Below are 21,322 nucleotides of genomic sequence, written 5' to 3' on the forward strand. Positions count from 1 at the left end.
GAGGAGATTTTCATATTTTTCGCAATAACCTGAACGAAATGAATGGGGGTAGGAGGAGACGAGGTGGAGAGCAGCACATCCCTCCAGTGACCGGGATTGCTTTGTCGTAGTCGCGACGCTTTGGCGTTTATTACTCCGCAGCGTCTCGAGTTTCCAGCGCACGCCGAGTGAAAACATTACAAGCTACGAAAGCACTCCCCGTGCCGGCGAGATAAGCACGAGGAAGAATATTAACTCGGACAAAAAATAAGAGAGACGAGCAGCGGGTATTGGATTTCCACTTTTTGTTGTTCCCTTGATGTAGCGAGCGATTATCGCTTTAATCGCTTCATTAAAACGCAATAAAATATACTTGCTAATTGAGCTTGTGCGCACGAGAGTTATCAACAGATCGTTGCATTCTTCTTCCTGATTATAAATATGTGAGAGAATTTCATCAAAGAATCTTAATTGCAGTGAATTCTTTGTCTGCCTAATGAAATTATTAATGAAATCGAAATCGAACGAAAGTGTATATTAGCAGATTTCATTGTAGATGTATATTTCACTCTAGAATTATAATCTCTCTATCGACGGTAAAAAGAAACTCTCCAGAAAGTGCATAAGAAGTTTTATAAATTGAAAGGAGCTTGTTAAGAAACAAGGCTTTTATTTTCAATTTCATGAAAGAGGTAGTGCCAAAAGTAGCCTCTTTCTCCGGTGAAAAGGAGGAAAAGAAAAAATATCACGTACAATTCCATAATTGTACAGAGAGTCAACTCGGCAAAAGTAAGGAGGCCACACTGTAAAATTCAGCAGAGCGGGTAACTGGACTGACGAAGAAAAAAAAATCCAGTCAAGCTAGAACAATAAAACATTAGCTTAAGAGAAAATGAAGAAAATGAACGCTGAAGGAAACGAGAGAAGAGAAGCGAGAAAGGGTCAAAACGTCCACGATGAATTTTATATGAGGATTTTTCGTTCGACGCCTACAATATACAGGACGACGTCCTATGCAGTCGTTGGACAGTTTGCGAAAACACTTGCGCTACTATGCTCTTTGAGACTATGTACATAGCGTCATTCTTTCTCTTCTATTTACGGTTATTTTCTTCCACTTTCAACGATGGATTCGCTAGTCTTCTTTTATCTTTCGAGGATCTCTTGCTCCTTTTTCGGACTCATTTATTTTTCACCAAAGCGCACAGCCCATTGCCACTACTACTATTCTTAATGGTAATGATTTTTCGATGGATGCGTGTATCATCCGAATTCGATTGATCGATAATCGAAGAAAATATATTGATTACAAAAATACAAAATAAAAACCAATTTGTGTGAATGATATGGGATGCGACTAGGAACCCGTAACGTAAACAACAAAAACGAAATAGAGCAAATCTACGCATATAAATGCAAACACGCAACCTGATATCTCATCGATTCAACTGAAACATGTATACGCTCATGAATAATTGAAGCTTGGGCCATTTTGAATATTGAATATGACGTAGTAGAATCCTGTGTTCGTATATATGTGTGTATATTTAATTATTAACACCTTCATGCATTCAGTATACCGCTCGAGCTTCACTTAACACGTCCATGAAAATTTTGCCTGACTATTTTGTGGAGGCTTTTTGATAAGCTAGAAGGAGGCCATCAAGTCGATAATGGTATTTTAATAATTTTCAGGATTATTTAGGTGAGTTGATTATTTGGCTGACAACATACTGATAAGCTCTACTTACAGTCGAGTTATCAAAGATTTTTTTATCACTTAACTTTGATGAATATAGTACATAACTTTACTTTCGAAGCAAAATATTCTGTCATGCTTGATACACGCAGATAACGTTATGTATACTCTCCCATATTAATTGTTTTTTCAATATTTGACTTCCTGTCCTTCATCCCACGTATACACACGCAGACATTCATATACTCAATAATCTGAAAAAACAAATCATCCACTCAAATGAAAGTTTTTGCACCCAGTGAAAACAAGAAGTGAGATCGGAATAAAAGTTTGTGTCCGTCCTTGCCACGGTTATCCAGTCAAATTTCCAAAAAGTAAAGTAAAAAGCAGCTGAGCCGCACCGGCCAAGAAAGTTTCTTCGTGTGCAACCTCTCATATGCAACTGCAAGCCAATTTGCGAAAGAGTAAACGTGTGTGTGCGTTCGTACGTGCGTGTGTGTGGATTTTCAGTTACACATAGTTGTGTGGATCAAGACGATTTTTCACGAGCGCAGCACATATGTATATGTGTGTGAAAGAGAGAGCACAGCTGCGCACTTTAATTTCGTCGGGAAATTTCAATTTCCTGCGGCGCCGAGAGATGGATGCGAAGTGTGTGGCGCGTGGCGTTTCAGATATTTCGTTCAGAGGTGAAAAAAAGATTATCACATTTACATACGTTTGCCAACCTTTCACTCTCGCTTCCTCTTATTGTCAGGTATGTTTATGCGGTCATGGAAATTGAATTTTTTGTCGTTCGTTGTCTTTTATAAACATGGAAAATAAGACAAGGACTGCGCCTATTTAATGGTGTGCGCTTGGATACGAGATTAATCCGAATCCTGTAAATGAAAACTGTGCCAAATTACAAATGTGTAGACCGTAGACTGTTCGACCGCAGCGTTATCGCTAGAAGTTAAATCTTTCGCTTATCAAAGCTCGACCATTGCGTCATCTCAATTTCAGCATGATTCTCATCCATAAATTAAACCTTCAGCAAAAATACAACTCCTCGTAACAAACGAAGACGCTACCTTTTACTTGACAATCCCGTAGTTGCATATGCCGTAAAATAAAAAAAGCTTCCTGCGAACTTCCGTAAAAAATCAGATAAACACGGAGAGAACGAGCTAGCAAGCTCTTCGTTCTATGCTATTGATTCGCAGTAGTAGCAGTAGCAGCAGTAGCAGCAGCAGCAGCAGCAGCAGTAACAGCAGCAATACACTGAACTTGATTGGCCCGGGGAGAGGTGAAGCGTCGGGCTGTTGCCAAATTACTGCAGTTGCGATTATCCGTTAACTTGACACCTTGTTGTTTATTCTAGGGACCTGATTCCTTGTCCCTCCTACAGCCGACTCTGCCAAATAATGCATATGCTGATGAGGTAAGATCTCGTGAATTTCGTATGCGGATGGATTATTGAGGTCTCCAAATGTCTGATGGATTCTTGTACTATGGACTTGAAATTCACATTAAATTGAAATGCTAGGCTTAAAATTTCTTGCGTATAAGAAAATAATTCAATTCATCGATTTCGTAAATTGTCTAGTTCCTAAAAGAACTTAGCAGAGATAGAGAGGGGAGGAGGTAATAAAAATCGGTGACAACTATCAATCGAGTAACCCGGCAGTTTCGTGACTGATTTTTCCTGGCAGTTCACTGAATTTCCAACAATCTATCAGCAGCATAACGTCCGTCAGCGTGTGAAAAAGCTATTCGAAAATCGAGTTACAATCAAATGCAAAAAAGGGGAAAAAAAGCATTGTGATCGACAGTTCGCGTGCTATTTTGCTATGGAAAAATTCGTAGAGTAGTACAAAGACAAATCGCACGGAATAACGAAGCGCTTCATCTTATCCCGGGGCGATCGACTGTAATATAAGATCCATGTTTGCTCGGATACGCGCGTTTATTTGAATAGCAGTACGGTCGCGCAGTTTTCCTTTGTGTCGTCAGAAAATACGACAAGAATTTTCTTTTTTTCCATACGCACAGACAACTACGCTACCTAGTAGGTATTTCGCGATCAATTGAAAGTGAATCTCCCTTAATTTCATTGTATGGAAACTTGAACGTCAAATGCAAATCGAAAAGTAATTGAAATCCCGAGTGGACACTTTAAATTGCAAATTAAATTGACAAAACCCTTGTGGAGAATCCTTTGCACGTATTGAAACTTTCGTCTACTGTAATCGAAACAATGACGATAATTATGATTTAAGCTCATCCTAAAAAGACACTGGACCGCTACTATGCTGATTTTGCTCGCGTGTCTCAGACTATTACGTTAGCAATTGCTTTCTTGATTGATTGGGATATTGATTGGTGAACATTTTTTACGGAAGTGATTTTCTATTAATATTTACGTTACCTTAGACGTACTTTCTTTGCGATTATTTAGAAAATACTTTCATTGTGATTTAGAAATTGTTAAAAACATTGAGAAAGGGCCTAAAAATTTTTAAAATAACAAAAAAGTAGGAGTAGGAGTTTTAAAACGACGCGCGATAATCTCGAACACGTATTGGTCAACGTGCCACAATAGAAGAAAACTCGCGAAGACGCAGGTAGTGAAGATCCGTGCGAAAAGCTTCCACCTGACTGTCGTCGATACTAACTAGAAAACCCTAAGACGTGTGGGCGAAAAACGTTTAGACACGTTGGGTTATTAGGGAAAAGTGCAGCTGCTCTCGCAGAACTACCTGTATGTGGCCTCGCGGTGTTGTATTGTAAATCGTGATGGAGCGATAATTATAGAAAATATTATTTATAAAACGAATATGAGCGAAGTTGTTTGGAATAAGTCTGCGTTAGTTTTAAGCCGCTTACTTATTGTATTCGCGCAAAGTATAATGTCCGTCGCGAATGTGTTTATTAATTGAAACAAAATTAATTATGTATATTGTATGCTCAAAATCTTTATCAAACAGCTCCGCTCGGCCTTAACGTGTACGAGCATAAAGGCATTTCGTGGCCGTAAAGCCAATTCCTGGCTCCAAGAGTCTGACGCTTGGAGGCCGTTAGACCTCGCGGGAAGTTCGAATCCAGGGATTGTAGGTCACCCAGGGACGGTAAGGGGAAGCTACAAAGCTGACCTGAGGACCGGTAGGCTAGCGAGCATGAGTTCGAGTAAGATGCGCCGACAACAGTCTTTGTTTGATTTCTCGTTATTCACAATTAGGCGTGCGACAGGTAAGTTCCTTTGTTCGCGACCGGATTGGTAAAAGTTTGTTTATAAAAAAATTTGGTTTTAAATATTTTACTTGTTCATTTATTTTGGCCTTCCCTACAAGTTTTTTATGCCTTTGATATTTTTTTTGTTTCACTTCAAATAAATTTCATTTTTTTTATTTTCCACTAAAACAAAACTTCTTATTTGTACTCATCCCGTCCCTTTCAGAAATATTAGTTCGAATAGGATCAAAAAAGTTTCAATGTCTGGCCGAATTACGAAATCTATTAAATTTAAAAATGTTGAAATTGAAAATCAATCCAGATTGTCAATCACCAGTACATTTTAGGTGAAACTATTTATTTAACAAAAAAAAGTTTTCACCTGATGTAATTTTTTTACGCGAAAATCGCATTATTAGAATCATTCAGCAATAATTTCATATACATCCATCCTCCCTCGTTTCATTTACTAAAAAAAGCCTGGACAAAATCTATTGCTTCGACATAACTCATTTACGAAAAAGACATTTTTTAACCGCAATAAATTCCTGTCGGACAACAACTCCTCGTTGCCTTAAAAGCCTTGTAGAAAAGAAAAAGCCTCTGCGAGAAATTGTGCGGGAAAAAGCACAACACCACACAGAGGACAACAAAAGTTCATTTATTTTCTTTCTCATCCACTTACATTTCAAAAGACGATAATTAGGATTGCAATCACTACACAACTTTTTTTAAATTTCATCAATTTTACAAACGTTGCACATTAGTGATGACGAAGTAAGTTTCTTAAATACAACATTCAAGTTATGTGAATTAAGGTTTAGAGCATTTCTATCGATCAAAAGCAGCAAAGTCGAATTCGAAAAAGAGAGCTTCTGGTAAGAAAAATTACATGATCCCTAAGAGCGTCGTCGTCGTTGCACACCTTTTGCGACTGCCACTTTAGCTTTAGCTCGAACCATCGTGGGAGGATGAAAGCCCTCGGTACATTTATCTTTCTCCGTATAGCTCGATTGATCCTTCGCGTGTGTTTTCCTATTTTTTTCCCTTAACCGTCGTCGAGTAGTAGATAGCTATTGGACGAACTTCAGGAAAAAGTTTGACGGACGATTAGTTTAAATCGTTGGCTTTTCCATGCCGAAAGTGACTTCTATTTTCCTTGTATACTCGTACATTTGGCAATTCATGGAATATTTTCCTGTGCGATCAGTTTTGTTAAATATTACAATTCAATACAACAGCTATGTAAGGTATTCCAGTTATAGAAATACGTAAATTGAGTAGAAAATCACAAAGCTCACTAAATAGCAATAACTTTTCAGGAGTCATAACTCTACGGATGAATATATAATTTAATTCTGACACACTTCGTATGGATAGTATATCTATACGTACGTATATAATTACATAACTACGAACTATTGGGGTTGAATTTCCGAAAGAAATATTATATTCCATGTCTTTCCAAACCAGCGATACGCGTAGCAATAAATGATAGGTAGAGTAGCGTTTACAGTCGTCATGATCGTAAAAGACCGCAAATGAATTCGAGCTTCGGTGCTAAAATTAACCGCTAAAACTGAGATGGTGTTTGTGTCGAAGGTACAATATATATTCTCTTCTGAGGTATTCGCATTTCATTGCTTACACTGTAATTCGACTGAGTATATTGTTTTCACTTCCTAATGAATATTATATGTTACAATTGAACATTAAACGAGTTTAGTGTTTGAAATTCGCAGAAGTAAAATTACAACAAAACGACATTCTAGAAATGCGGTATTTTCCGAATTTTCACCGTGAAACGAACAGCGCTGAAACTTTGTGATATCGTTACACTTTTGCAAACATCGAATCGGATTATATCTCCATAAGTGAAGATTTCAAATGTAACATTAATTTCAATAGGAAAAAAAAGTAAAAGTTTCGGCTGTATTTAAAAATAAATGGAAACGCAGAGTTCGACCTCGGTGGTCGTTTACGCACACCAACTCATTATATGACATGACAACTAAACAGCAATTTCGTCGTCGAGTGCACCCGAGGTCAATTCTCTCTCACTGCGACGTACTTCATTAACTTCTTGATGGTTTCAGTAATCGAGCGAATCAAACGTTCAAGACGGACGCACAGGTGGTAGTAGACGTGAAGCTGCTGCAGTTCAATCGCTATGACAGATGATTACGTGTCTATGTATGCCGTTGTATTATTCTCAGTTGCTTTGAGAGAGAGAGAGAGAGAGAGAGAGAGAGGACTCTTGATTGACGATTTGCTGTAGCGTGTCGACCGGGAGAGAGAGAGAGAGAGAGAAGAGAGAGAGGGAGAGATCGATCATCTATGCATTCACCGAATGCCATAAGATATCGTCGTTCGGCTATTGTTGTGCAGCCTTGTTTACTGTTTATCGATTTTCGAGATTGGCGTGTATGTATGCGAGATTATGCTAATTGAGGTAGCAGTGATAGGATCGTTACATTGAAAATTCATCAATATTTGATGAGGAGCTTTGAGGAAAATTGCATTCCATCGAAACACATTTGGCGCGACCAACGACTTCAAAGGAAAAACGTCTTTCTCTCTCTCTTTCTCTCTCTTTCATGCGAGAATATTCACGTGTAAATCCTTGCACGACTGTGTATTCTACAAGGAGATCGACAGACGGTAGTAAGGCATTGACGCTCGACTTTGCGAAAATCTCGAGACCTGCAACATCAAGTCAAAGCTATGCGCGTGCGCTCGTAAAAAGCGATTCCCTCGGAGATTCATGCGAAATACGTTATGGGAACTAGAGCACGAAAAGGAAAGCATCGATGTTGCATTTTCACATGGGACAATAACAGATGCTCAAAGGTAAAACTGCCATATCGGAAGTAGGGTTGATGATAAAAGTATGGCTTTGGAGAAAGAAAGTAGCACGCTGATAAGCGGGAGTACAAAATATTATTTTCAAAAGAGAAAAGAAGCTTAATCGATTTTATGGCCGCGACAACTCGAAAGCTCTTGTCAATACTTAGTTTTTCAATTGGGTCACTATTGAGTCGATTTTTGGTTTGTAACAAATTACAATCATTTGCATTTTACGCTTAAATTACTTAACATTAAAGAAGCATTCTTTCAAAAAAAAGTAGCTTTTCAGCCACCAAGTGGAGGTTCTCGACCACACGGAGAAGAAGAGGAAGAAGAGATAAAGTTCCATTACAAAGACAAAGTCAGAAAAAATGAAAAGAAAAACACGCATTGCGGGTAGGAACGCATTAAAACACGCACGTAGAAAAGAGAGGAGGGCGTACTGCAGAAGTTGACGTAGCAGCGCTCGCGGCCTCACTCTCCCTCCCACGTGTTTGGCCGTTAACCAATTTCTTGGGTCACTTCTTGTCTGTTAGCTTTCCATCCTGTATAAGCTGTGTTTAGCGATTAATTAATGATTGCTCCGTGAAGCATGAAATAATGTTTTGCCAAGGCAATTGTGTTGTTAGCTCTATCTATTCCGAGCAAGCGTTTGCAGAGAAAGTATTGTCTCTTTGGTTTTGTGCTCCGTTCTGCTTTGGAAAGTTAGTAGATGTGATCAGTGTATGGTCAGACAACATAAAGATTCTTTTTTTTTTTCAATTTGTGATTTTGCAAGTTTTTCGCAGAGAAAGTTTTACTGCAGCTTGAGCACGTTCAAATTACTTCTTTAACAACTTGCATCGTACAGTTGCCAATCAATAACGTCTTAAAATCGTCGTCTAAAGCAAGAGAGAGAAACACTACAATTACGGTAGCTCTTGAAAAAATGAAAGGAAAAGTAGACGAAGCTTTCACGTAGGTACTAGAAAAAAGATCTGTTTCTGTTAAAGCTCATAAACTTTGTTTATATATTTTTTCTCTCCTGCGCTCAGTATAATGGAATAGGCTGTGCGCGGTTTCGCCTTGCTACTATAACACAACTTGTCGGCTGACCATGCGTACTTGGCTGTTTGCTGGTCTCTTGGCAGGGTGAACATGTGCATACATGCGATGAATCATTTGTTTTCCAATTATCGACGATAATGAGCGCTTATTTACATGCAATTCTGCACGGAGCAAGCAAGTGCTTTATTCCCGTGAGCGTACAGATCCTCTCGACGTGACCGTCTCTCTCGCTTTGAGTGCGAATCAATTGGAACGTTGCATATTGTTAATCTCGAGTATTTATAATGATTGCAGCTATGAATATATTATGATGTGAAATTTAATGTTCTTTCTTGTTGTAATCGAATAATACGCAATTGCTAATGCAACTATATAGGTATGCGAGTTATTATCTCGCGCGATAAATTATATATTGTAATTTTGGATATTTTTAAATGTTATGCGGAACCTACATGAATTATTGTTTTTCATTTTTATACTTGAATATTACGTAACCAGAATATTTATTTCTAAATATTGGATATCCCATAGAAACATTTCCGTGAAAATAAAATAACTGCGACATTACAAAAGCATCAATTTCAAAAGACATTACGTAATTTTATTTCAAAATGGCGTTCATCAACAAACGAGCTGTAAATTGTAAAACAACGAACAAAAACGCAACTTCAATGAACTGCCAACAACGAATATTTAGATAGAGACTAACGGATCGAAAAATTCTCCAATAAAATAAAAATAGCATGTGCGCCGAACTTGCGTATGTGAATTCTCGGAGTTCGTCACTAACAAATTACTCTCTCAACTCTACAATGACATTAGCCACTTGCCAGCCAATGATTGTGATGCGAATTACAAGCGATTTAATTGCCTTCTGCTCTGGCAATCAATTATCAGAACGGAGTGTGAAAATTAATAGGCAGTCGGCTCACATGCTGTGGCCACGCAATATTCTGATCGTTTTACTATTTGCCATGACTCCGAACGTGCATAGCTTAGCTGACGATGCTAAAATAATTGCTTTGACGATAATGGTGAGTATTAATTTTATTTAGTGCGATCAATCGACTTATTTATGTTGGTTGGGAAACTGTAACGAGATAAGAATTCGCATTTAGGCACGAAACATGGATGCTTCCGACTCGTGTGTGTGCGTGGGCTCCTATCGGTGATTCGGGGAAATGATCGCCTATTCAAGACGCCGAATCAAAATTTTGGCGAGGCAACTCATGCGTAGCACGAGCGGCTCTTGCTCTCTCGTCTGGGACGTGTCAAGGGACTAACATCTCAAGCGACTCCTCGTTAAGACCGACGCCTACCGGTGATCACGGGCTGCTAAATACACTCCTTCGCGCCTGTTCAGCCAACGTCCAGCTTTCGTCCCGAATCCAAGGACCAGTGGGACAAGGCCATCTTCGTCATGGCCCAAGGGGAGCGCCTAAATATCAAATATCATCCAAACGAGGAGCCACCGATTGCTAAAAGCTTATCTTAGATGAGTACCTGCCGGCACGTGAGCGAGCGCACTGCAAGTTTTAATGTTATATTTTGCAATGAATTTGAATGAATGATTGACGGAATTTGGTATAATTGACGGACTATGGTATAATTGAGTATCAGTGGGATTAATACGGTTATCCTATTATACATATTTATTTGTATCTTTCAGTGAGTTACAAACTGTGCTACTTGATAGTCAATGAAGGTCTGAGCATTATTATATTTATCGGGGGAAATTTTGATGTACCCATTATTTTAAACGTTACAAAACCGAACTATATAAATGACATTATGTAAGCGTGAACTTTATTTCTACATTCAACTTTACTGCATATGAAACTTTTGTAATATAACTTATTGGTAAAATTTGATTAACTAAGGAAAAAGCGCGTTTCATTCGAGCAATTTCCATGATACTATACATAAAAGGCAGCCGATTTAGCGAATTTTAGCGAAAATTTCACCGAATGATAACGCTATATCACGTTATAGGCATTTAAATGAAATTAACGAACGTACAGGATGTGGCACGTTCATTAAACTATGCAATCGAGCGTACATAAAAAGGGGTTTATCCTATTATAGCACGAATCTTTCATATATGTTGTTCGGATCAATGACCTGACAATTTGAACGAGCAGAAAGATTCAAAGCCTTGTAATTGTGATGTTCGATTCCGTCAGCAATAAAAAAAAATGAAAGATTCAACGTATATCTTGAATTCCGTTTCAGTTTTTCAGAGCAAGAGATTTTAATTGGCGATTGTAAGCGTCATTAGTGAATATTCTCGACCGTTATGTTTCATCCTTTTTTTCTACTCGATGTCTTCTTATTATGGCAAGGTACGGCAAGTTGAGCATCCACTTCGAATTTTTTTGTCCAATGAAAAGCAAAATTAATGTGCGCTTAATGTGCGCTACTACTAACAAGAGAATCTTCGTTGAACATAGCAAAAAAATGTATTTTATTTGTCAGAGAAACGTGACTTCAAAGCTAATACAAACATTAAAACATGAAGTTTGTATTTTGAACGACTTCAACTGTCTGTTTTGCGATCAATGAGCGTAATTATCTATATTGATTCTACCAGTCTGCATAATCATTTGTCATTTAAACAAGTTGAATCCAAATGAATATTACGTAAAGAAAAGAAAAATGGATTTTGACAGATTGAAGAGATACGAGGGATGAATTTCTTAACGAGGAAACAAAGATTATGTTTCTCAAGCGTTGGCTTTGATTAACCTAATGCCCTACTTCCTTATCAGACAATTAAATCTCATCGATAAAATCTCAGTTTCTTTTTTCGGACTGAGCGTGACATTCAATTTCCCCATATGCTGCGGAAAAGTCGTTATGACATGAGCGCTCGTGGAGAGTAATGGCTTTTATAGCAAGTTTTAATTACGTCCTTTTCATTTTTCTTATACTATTCTATTTATCTTCGAGACTGAGAGACACTGTCCGACAAAGTCCATTTATGTCAAGCTGCTTTCTTCTTCTGAGAAAAACTCACTTTTTTAAATTCGTTTGTTCACTAACGTATAATACACGAAGTATGAGTGGCTCAAAAAAAAAATGAGTATCGTTTTCGAGTGTCGATTAATCTTTTAAAAGTTAGTCGTAAAAGTAAGAGTAAGAATTAGCCCCATTTCTTTTCAGTGCTATTCAAATTCTATACCTTTTGTCTATATATACTCGGGCCATTCGCTTCAATGCGTTTTCTTCTTCATGTTCTCATTTTTTCCCTTATTTCCAACTTATTGTTTCTCTTACTCCCTTTTCGTGCACTTATTTTTCTTTCGTTTGCGTCGCCCGCGGGATACTTGAAACTTCAATTTAAATTCAAATCTTGTTTAACATACGTGCCGGACGAAGACTTTTACGGCGAAAACTAGTTTCAATGAATATTCAGTATTGGCTTACCGAAACGTAACCAGAAATACCTAACAAATGATGCTATAATGCTATATTAATTGAACTTACCAGTTAAAAAATGACAAGCAATTTTTCATATCTTTTTCATTTTCAAAATTTATTCTCCTATAACAGCTCAGAGAAATTTCTATACTAAAATTTAATTTGGAGCACTAGAGCAAATTGCTATACGTTCGAAACTTATTTCAATTATTCATTTATTTTTTCATATTGGGCGCTACGAATAGAAAGAAAACCCTGATAAAAATGTGCTAGTAACTTTGTCTTTTCCTTTTCAGGAGAGGTTGTCGAAATGGTAGTTAAATCCCCCCAGCAATCTGTTGCAAAATATACAACGAATATATCCAGGAAAAAAACTCGAACAAACCTTTTCACTATGCATTGAATGCTGACGGAAAAAATGAAACACAGAAAATGTATATATTTAAAATTGCAATTCAGCGCTCCCTAATGTTACTGCGCATGGTATAGTACGTTTAATTTTTCTTAAATCTCATGGCGACAAATATTTACTAATAACACGACGGTCATAATATTCCCCACTATCACTTCCTTTCATATTATGTCGACAAGTAAATAAAACATCCGATCAAAGTAACCACTTTTAAAATATCTGAAAATAAATTTTTCCTGCGGAAGCTTCATTACTAATTAAAATTAGTATAAAGAATTCTATAAGCTCCTGCCGAAATCAAAAAGAGTATTTTTCGCCTACCGTCATCGATTACCAAGTCTCTGATGAAAAAAATTCTTAACCTATTTGTGTGGAATTCAAGTACCGAAAAAGAAAAAGAAAGAAATTTCAATTTCCATCTACCGCATCTATATACGCGCAATACGGAGGACGTGAGTGAAGCTTCAAACTGCACATTAACGCCGTCAACGACGCGGACCTCAATAACTCACTTGTCGCGTCGTCGCCCTAAAACTAAAGCTTGGATGTCCTAGATCTTGTGCATTCACTTCAATTACTTTTTTTTCTTCTCTCTTCCTCCCTTATTGCGTCGTCGTCACCGCACGAAATTTCGCATAATCGACAGTGCTGAAGAGAGAGAGAGAGAAAGAGAGAGAGGACAGTCATTCTAAAGGAAAAGATAATCTGGGTCAACGACGCACAAAGCACTGCAGCGATTTCACATCTGCCACCTTTTGTCAGTATGTGCTTGTGTCTGCATGTGTTTTTAATGTCTGATTACTCTCGAGTTCTTTTTTTTACATAACGCTTCTTTCTCGAGTGCTGCCTCTTCATCTTCTTTTTCTGTCGCGGCGTGTATTTTTTTCTGCGTGTGTCGACTTCGAGCCTACTTTTCCGTGTCTACTGTGGGAATTGTGCTGTATATAAAAGGCCGTTACTTCATTTTCTAGTCTTTTTTTTATTTGCAAGTGGAATAGTTATAATAAAAGAGCTTATGGAAAACTAGATGTGAATGACAATCGTTTCGTTTCACTTGTGAATGTTTGATAAATTAAACGTTTTTCGTCGTGTAATCTGGAATTCGTATACTTATAGTCCAAATATTTTCAAGCAGAGTGATAATATAATGCGCCAACATCATAAATATTATCGTCGAAGCGTATAGCAGCTAATTTTATGAAGACAAACATTTCAATATGAAAATGAATTGCTTTAAAACAACAAAGCCGTACATATCAATTTAATCGGCGTATGGTTGAATACCGAAAATATCCACCGTATAAATCCACGTCGTATGACGGAATTTTCGCGCTCCGCTACACTGTAGAGTTTATGTTCTTGTTCCGACTGTCTCGCGCTCGTCAATGAAAAATAACATGGTTTACGTAGCCTCGAGGGTACGGTGTGGCGTTTACACAGCATCAAAAAGTCATGGGTTTTTTCTGCTAAAGAAAACTATTCGGCTGGCAATTAAATGACCATTGTGAAAATCCGCCTCGCTAAAGTCTGCTAATTTACTTTCCTTCAAAGTCTCTTGTCGTGGAATGAAATTTTCAAAAATACACATGAGTTATGAAGAGGTTAATTTCTGTTTCGTGCCAAAAATAAACACACCTATATTTTTTTCAAAGAAGCATACAAATTTATATTGACCTCAAGCCGTATCACGGTTTTTAATCTAATTTCTCGCACCGAACAACTTGTGAAAATGGAAATAACTCCAACTCCCAATTTAAATTTTTAGGAGACAGTGAGAGAGAGAGAGAGAGAGGCAGAGAAAATTATAAAACGAGCGCAGGTAGTTCAAAAACTCAAGGACTGTAATGCTCAGAGAGGACTACGACGCAGTTCAATTATTAAGTCGGTCGCGACTTCAACGGTTATTCCCCAGATAGCTTCATTTAATTCGTATACACGTGCGCGCGCGCGACTAGTCAAAGAGAAAGAACCAGGACTCTCCGCTGGGATTTGCATTGCTGCGCATTGCCCCGCATGAATAACATACTATCTTGAAGTTCGTAGGTGGGGAGGGCTGCTTATGTCGATATTCTGATTGGACTTGAATGTACAAAGCACAAAGAATTTTTATAATATGCTAATTATATGGGATATATTTTGTTAGGACCATTTACGCTGTTATCCTTTAGTGTAATATTTAGATCGATAACAAAGATTATAATTTTAAAAATTTCGAAATGTTGGAATAAAATACTACTTGCTACAGTTGCTCGAAGATTATTCATATAATTAAGTTCAAACTTGTTTCAATAATCAAAAATAAGTAGGCATACTTTATGAAACTTTGATTTAAGATCGTATTACGAAAGAGTCGTCTAGCGAAAACGTACGTAAACGATATCACGTGAAAAAAATACAGATGCCAGTGACGGCTAAACTTTAATCTGCATGTTTCTCTGTAACTCTGCCTATTTACTCGACATACGTATTTTAGTTATTAGTTTTCTAACTAAGCAGAGCACTTGATTTTCGTATTTACACGGGAACCTCGTATAATGCGCAATATGCAGTCTGTTGTGCTGATGCTTTTCATTTGATAACCGAATTCCGCGAAATCTTTCTCCAGCTCGTGACTACGGTATATAATAGATCTATCTTCAGTGAAACCTTAATAGAGCACATTAACTCTAACTTCAATTTTCATTGTAATCTTTCTACAGAGAGCATTCGAAAGGAAGGCAAATTACAATTCGATTTACTCGGTCGTTTCTAAATAAATGGCCACGAAACTATTTACACAGTCCACCTTTGAGTTGGTGCACGTGCGCGATTGTGTGTGCTCGTCAAACGTTTGCGCAATTAAATATATACGTATAGTGAACATCAAGAGACGCGGAACGCAACGATCAGTCGAAACATCTCGAATGTCAACTGCTCATTAGCGAAATGTCAATACAAAAATTCACGATTTACCTGCATCATTAGTTTTAATAATGCAGATCTACTGCATCAGGCGATAATGAAAAGGACCTGGTGATTGTCTAATTTTTAGTTGAAAATGAAAATTTCTACTGTCAAATAGTCGATGTATCCGTATGGTCAGACGTAGATTTTATAAAAATAATACGAAATTACTTATTCTATGCAAAGTACAATATAATTCCCTTCATATAACCAAATCAATTTCAAATTCAGAGGCTGAAAGAAGGGCAATTATTCGCAATGAGCCTGCCAATTTCAACCAGATGATTAAACGTCGAGATTCCTCGGCAGAAAGAAAGCAAAATCAGGCGCGGCCTCGTTTGTCTAACATCCATAACCATGTCAAAACAAGACGTTTTAATTGCCAAGCTACCCACGGCTGCTTTTCATTTCGTCCGACCTCGATTTTTCCTGCATTGTTGACTGTCCACACTCTCTCTCTTTCTCTCTCTCTCTCTCTCTCTCTCTCTCTCTCTGCTTATTCGCATGGTTATGCTAATTGTTTGATTAGTGCTTCGAATGATTTGGTACGTTTCTACGTGCTTATTGTTATTTTTCTTGTTACTATTGATCAAAGTTTTAATTTCCTTTTTTAAAATGTCACTGTAAATTATATTTTCAAAAAGAATTCGTTATTCTTGGCGTGATGGCATCCGCCATACAACTTGTAAAAGAAAATTTTTTTAGATTAATAATATCTTCTAAAATTGAAGCTCTAAGAAAATTTTCTTGAAAAAGAATGACATTTCTATTCTAAGTATGTACTTAGTTTAAAAAAGTTTTCATGTTATGCAAGATTTATTTAATGATGAAACATTGAACAATTGAGATATTTTATTTATGCCATCATGTAAATTAAAGTTCAAATACGGTATCACAACTTTATAGCCACGTTGATGTAAAATTGAAGATTTGAGTATAAAATATCGAACATCAGAGACGCATAACACACGAAAGATGTAATAACTCTATCAGTCAGCAAACTTCGCTGATTTGAGTTGGAGTATATATACCGCCAACTTAGATGTAAAATAGATATCGACACTCTGTCAGCTATAACGAGATCAGCATCGTCTGATGTTGTTATATACTCAAAATCCTATCGATAGAAGTACTACGGGGCTAAAGCTCGTTATCAAGAGCGAAGAATGGTACACGCGCGAAAACAATTTTCCAAGCGATTGTCGGCGAGCGTAATGTGTGGTGCACGCGTGCGCATTAAACTTATTCAATTATCTTTGCGACAAGTGTAGAATTCGTTTGGTGTTCGAGTGTAAGTGCGTGGAAAGCAACTTTTAGCCCCAATCAAAGTTTTGAACCGTGGCCGTTGACTTGGCATTGCTTCGTTTCGTAGGGATTATGCAACTTTGACAGATTGATAATTGATGTCATGGATTTCGGAAACCGCTATTTCAGTTGGCTGAATAAAACATTTACGTATACGTATGGGTGTGAATATGTCGATTCCGGTCATTTTCTTGTGTGTATTGTTCGATATCCTCGAGATTTTGACGTTGACGCGTAAGCCTATGTTGGACGGGTTTTTGTTCTGTGACTATAACAAGGGTATTTTTTTCGATCTGAAATTGATTTCTCTTTTCTGTTGTAGAACTGATGTCCAATTTTAATGATTTTTAAACTGTTTAAAATGATGCTTTTCATGGTAAAGTGAGCATTCCAATGTATTTTTAGTAAGCGTATTGATATAAAAACGTTTTGAAACTTTATTATCAAATACTTTTGTTCGTCGATTGTCGTATTAGGTTTTCCACAATATTTATAATCTCGTAAAAAGTTACTATGATAACAATCTCTTCTCAGAATTCGTTACATTGATGGAAATTTTTTTTACATTTTTCAAATGAAATTCGGTATAACATAACTTTTAAGTGAAAATTTTCAAAACATCTATCTCTCTAACATGTCCGGAAGATGAATGATTCCAATTTCACATCTTGAGAACATATTTTTTTATTTCTTTTTACTAGACTCTAATCTCTAGAGTTACATTTGCACAAGAATGCAGTCATATATTTTCATTTTTATTCTAATGAACGTTATTACTATGTAAAGTCTGCTCGTGTTCCCCGTAACTTGCAAGAAAAACTTTTCAAAGTTGTATTTCACTTCAAAACTTGGTGGATTCAATGAACCTGTTATTTCTCGCAAAAGCTCGCTGATGCAAAAATTATTCTGCAAAAGATTTAAGATTCTCTCTTTGCGACTATTGATACTAAACATTTTTATGAAAGCGTGAAAAATTTTATCTTGCGGAACTTTACTAGAAAGTCCAGTGGAATATTATCGCATACATATTTGGTGATACAAGCCATAGCGTAAATAGGAATATAGAAAGGCTGTTGCTAAGGTACTGAGCGTGTCATCGGGGTTGTTGACTAAACTCATCAGTAACATTGCAGAAACAACCCCTGTTTTTGTAGCTCCGAGTAAATTACAAAAAACAAATTCCATAAAATATTTCATGAATTTCAGAAATAATAAAAATGTAATGTAGGAAAAGCCACCAAGTGCTTGGTCATCCAATTATTAAACTTTTAAAAACTCAGCACTTTCTGCAATAATGCTTCGATGTTGTTATCGAGAGACCCAAGTAAATGTGCACGTGTTTGTCATTGAAAGTATATTAATAAGATAAAACGGTGATTAATGACAATAACAAATTAGCATAAAAACCATATCAGAAAAAAAATTGTAAAACAAGAGAAACAGTTGTTATTGTTTTTTGTTATCGAACTTGTTTGCCGTCTTGAAATCTCAGAGAAATGAAGATAAAATGACCAAGTTGCACCCGGAAAGGCGATTACACCAGAAAAGTTCGATACTGCAAGACAAGCTATAAAATAACGACTCCAAAAATAAGCAGGTGAGGTATATATAGTTTAAAGGGTCAGGAGGAGAACAAAAATTCAGTCAAGCGCAAGGACTTTGCTCCGCAAAAACAACACAAAGCGAGAAAAAGAACAAGCGATAGATCAGGATTTTATGAAACGCTTTATCTTGCTATTTCGCTCGAAGCAAGCTGTCGCTTCGCTTCATTGTCCTCGTTTCGAGTGGTACAGCCGTCCTCGTCGACAATGCGAATAAATCTGCAGTCGGCAGATAAAAAGTAAAATAATAGATGACCCAACTAATTTCTGATATATTCATTGTGGCTCGATGCTGTTTTAAAAGCTTACGCATCTGTTTTTCAAATATGTGCGAGTCTGTATTTCACTACTGCCGCGGAATGTATATTCGGAGAGAATTGCCGAGTCATAATTCAGATAAGCCAATGACCCGTGAATTACATGGGTTGAGCGAGCCAAAAAAAGTTTACCCACACTCGAGTACTGGGAAAGTGTAACACTTCACTTTTCGTTGCAATAAATCATCATTTCACATTAGTTATTGCGGTTGCGGTACTAAAGTAACGACAATCGCGTTAAATCAACTTCCTCGCTATATTCGATATCCATGCATATCTTTCTTTAAAAAAATAATAATAAATAACGGATGCTGCTTGTGAAAATTGCATTAAAAGTATATTGGCAAATTGGAATGAAATTAGATGAAATTTTTTGCGCACTGCGGGTATATTTTTGGATACGCCAAAATCTGTAGCTTTGTAGAAAAAGTTTTCTGAAGGTACATTCATCCTTGAAGCAGTCAAATTTATAACAACCGACTTGAGCACAGTGTCCCAATAAGATTCACTCGATGCACATCAGCAGCGCGAAAATTCGTCCTCGCACACATGAGCACGGCGATAACAAGCCGCATCAAATTGATTTCCTTGCACGATAGAAATCCTACTTCTCGTTCCAATTCACGAATGGCACAAAAGCCCATCGCTTTCAATTCTCAGCGGAGAGCAAACTCGAAGGTATGTAGTAGTAAGGGACATACGCTTTTAGCATCAGGATTAGCGTGTCGCACGACTGAATAATTGAACGGCTTGTTAGATATGAAAACTACTTTGCCTCTCTGATGCGATCCTCCTGCAACTTATCTTAGAGGTAGATATTCCGAGAATCGGAAGCTATCTGAGGATTTTAAAAATACTTTCGGCTACCTGAAATTCTGCTTACTCTACTTGGATTTGTATGTAAAGGCGATGATTATGCTTTGGCAAGAATATCGAACGCTCGAGTTTTCGGGAGAATATTCATGAAAGCATGGCAAATATTTGTTCGTTGGCTCTAAAATGTTAATATTTACACGCGTGAGAAAGGAAAAGGGGTAACGAGGAAAATATTCCACCATCGATATCGCATGCAAAGTAAACGCAATAAATTCACATTTTGTCTATCATTTTCATCACGTGCACATCAAGCGGACGAGGGCATAAACATTTTTCACTTTCACGGTGCTAATGCACCAAAAATAACAATAAAAAAAATCCAGTCCAACTCGAGAGAGCAACTTTTGCTGTTGCGTCGCCCATCGAAAAAGAAATATTTACGAAATATCCGTTTGTTCTCTCTCTCTCTCTCTCTCTCTCTCTCTCTCTCTCTCTCTCTCTCTCTCTCTATTTTGCTCTCTTTATTTATTTTTTTGTGCAAGTTATGAATTCCGTTTCACGCACGTGCAGAGCTTTATAGATCCCCTAGCGACTCCTAACTTCCTTGACTGAGCGGCGCGTAGTGCTATACAAGTCACTGGTGACTCGTATACGTGCGACATACTATAGAAAGCTACCAATTAAAACATCCCTTGAAAAATAAATGGCGGATATTCATGGATGTCATTCCTTGTTTTAATTAGTTCTCTCTCTCTATCTCTCTCTCTCTTTCTCTCTCTTTCTCTCTCTTTCTCGCTCTCTCACAGCTCTAATAATAAATACGTCGCGCAGAGGGTGATTGCAATGGCAGTCAAACTTTAACACTGTAAACTTGCTGCTTTTGTAACTTACATAGCAGTTGTACTATAAAATTGACACTGGATGTACGTACAGGATATAAAATGCATGTCAAACTTTTATTTGGTTTTAGTTTGAGTGGAGTCTGGAATTTAATAACTGTCGATTTACGTTCTGCTAACCATAGAACAATGAAGCCGCCACATAAACAATATACCCTCCAATCATTGTTTATAACGTAATACAAAACTCGTATAAAAAGACTGTTATCGTAGATTGAATGAACAATTTCTAGCTATCAAGCAAACAAAAACCCGCACAGCGTGCAAAAAGGGCGGCAAAAATTAAAAAATCGATCGGTAATATAACCTGAAAATGCAAAATCTCTCTTGGTGCTTGCTGCACACTATCGACATTCCGCAAGTGCACTTGGCCATTTATCTTCCTCGCGGGTGACACTGATAGCGCATTTGCAGTTTTCCCCAAGCAAAATATCCTTCTCGTGTTCCACCAGGAAACATTTCCTTTAAATGTATGTGTGTGCGCGTGTGTTTCGCAGCGTAAACTAAGCGTCGGCTGGTCATAAAGCCGCGCATCAAAGTGATATCGTATGTGTATACGGACCTCGAAGAGATCGAGCAAACATCGATATCCGTGAAGGCAGGAAGGCAGTACGTTTGGCTGCAAAATTGACGCGCACACAGTGCAAAAGGCACGACGTCGTGTCAACACGCGGCACAATCAACAAAGCGACGCACAAGGGCAAATTAGCTTGCTCCCCGATAATCCAGCGTTCTTGAAATGTGGCGCGCGCTACTCTTTGAGACCGCCGAGCCGTGCGAGCGTCGGCCACCTTTGCCATTGACGTTCCACTTATCGTTTTCCC

General features: G+C 37.6%; 1 protein-coding gene across 1 annotated transcript in view; it reads right to left on the minus strand.

Annotated features, from left to right (window-relative positions):
• LOC131665565 (uncharacterized) overlaps positions 1 to 21,322 on the minus strand; it is a 107,920-nt gene that overhangs the window by 16,521 nt on the left and 70,077 nt on the right. The window lies entirely within an intron of this gene.

This window comes from Phymastichus coffea, unplaced genomic scaffold (assembly GCF_024137745.1).
Source record: "Phymastichus coffea isolate CEN01 unplaced genomic scaffold, Cenicafe_Pcof_1.1 PCOF00052, whole genome shotgun sequence".
NCBI classification, from domain to species: domain Eukaryota; kingdom Metazoa; phylum Arthropoda; class Insecta; order Hymenoptera; family Eulophidae; genus Phymastichus; species Phymastichus coffea.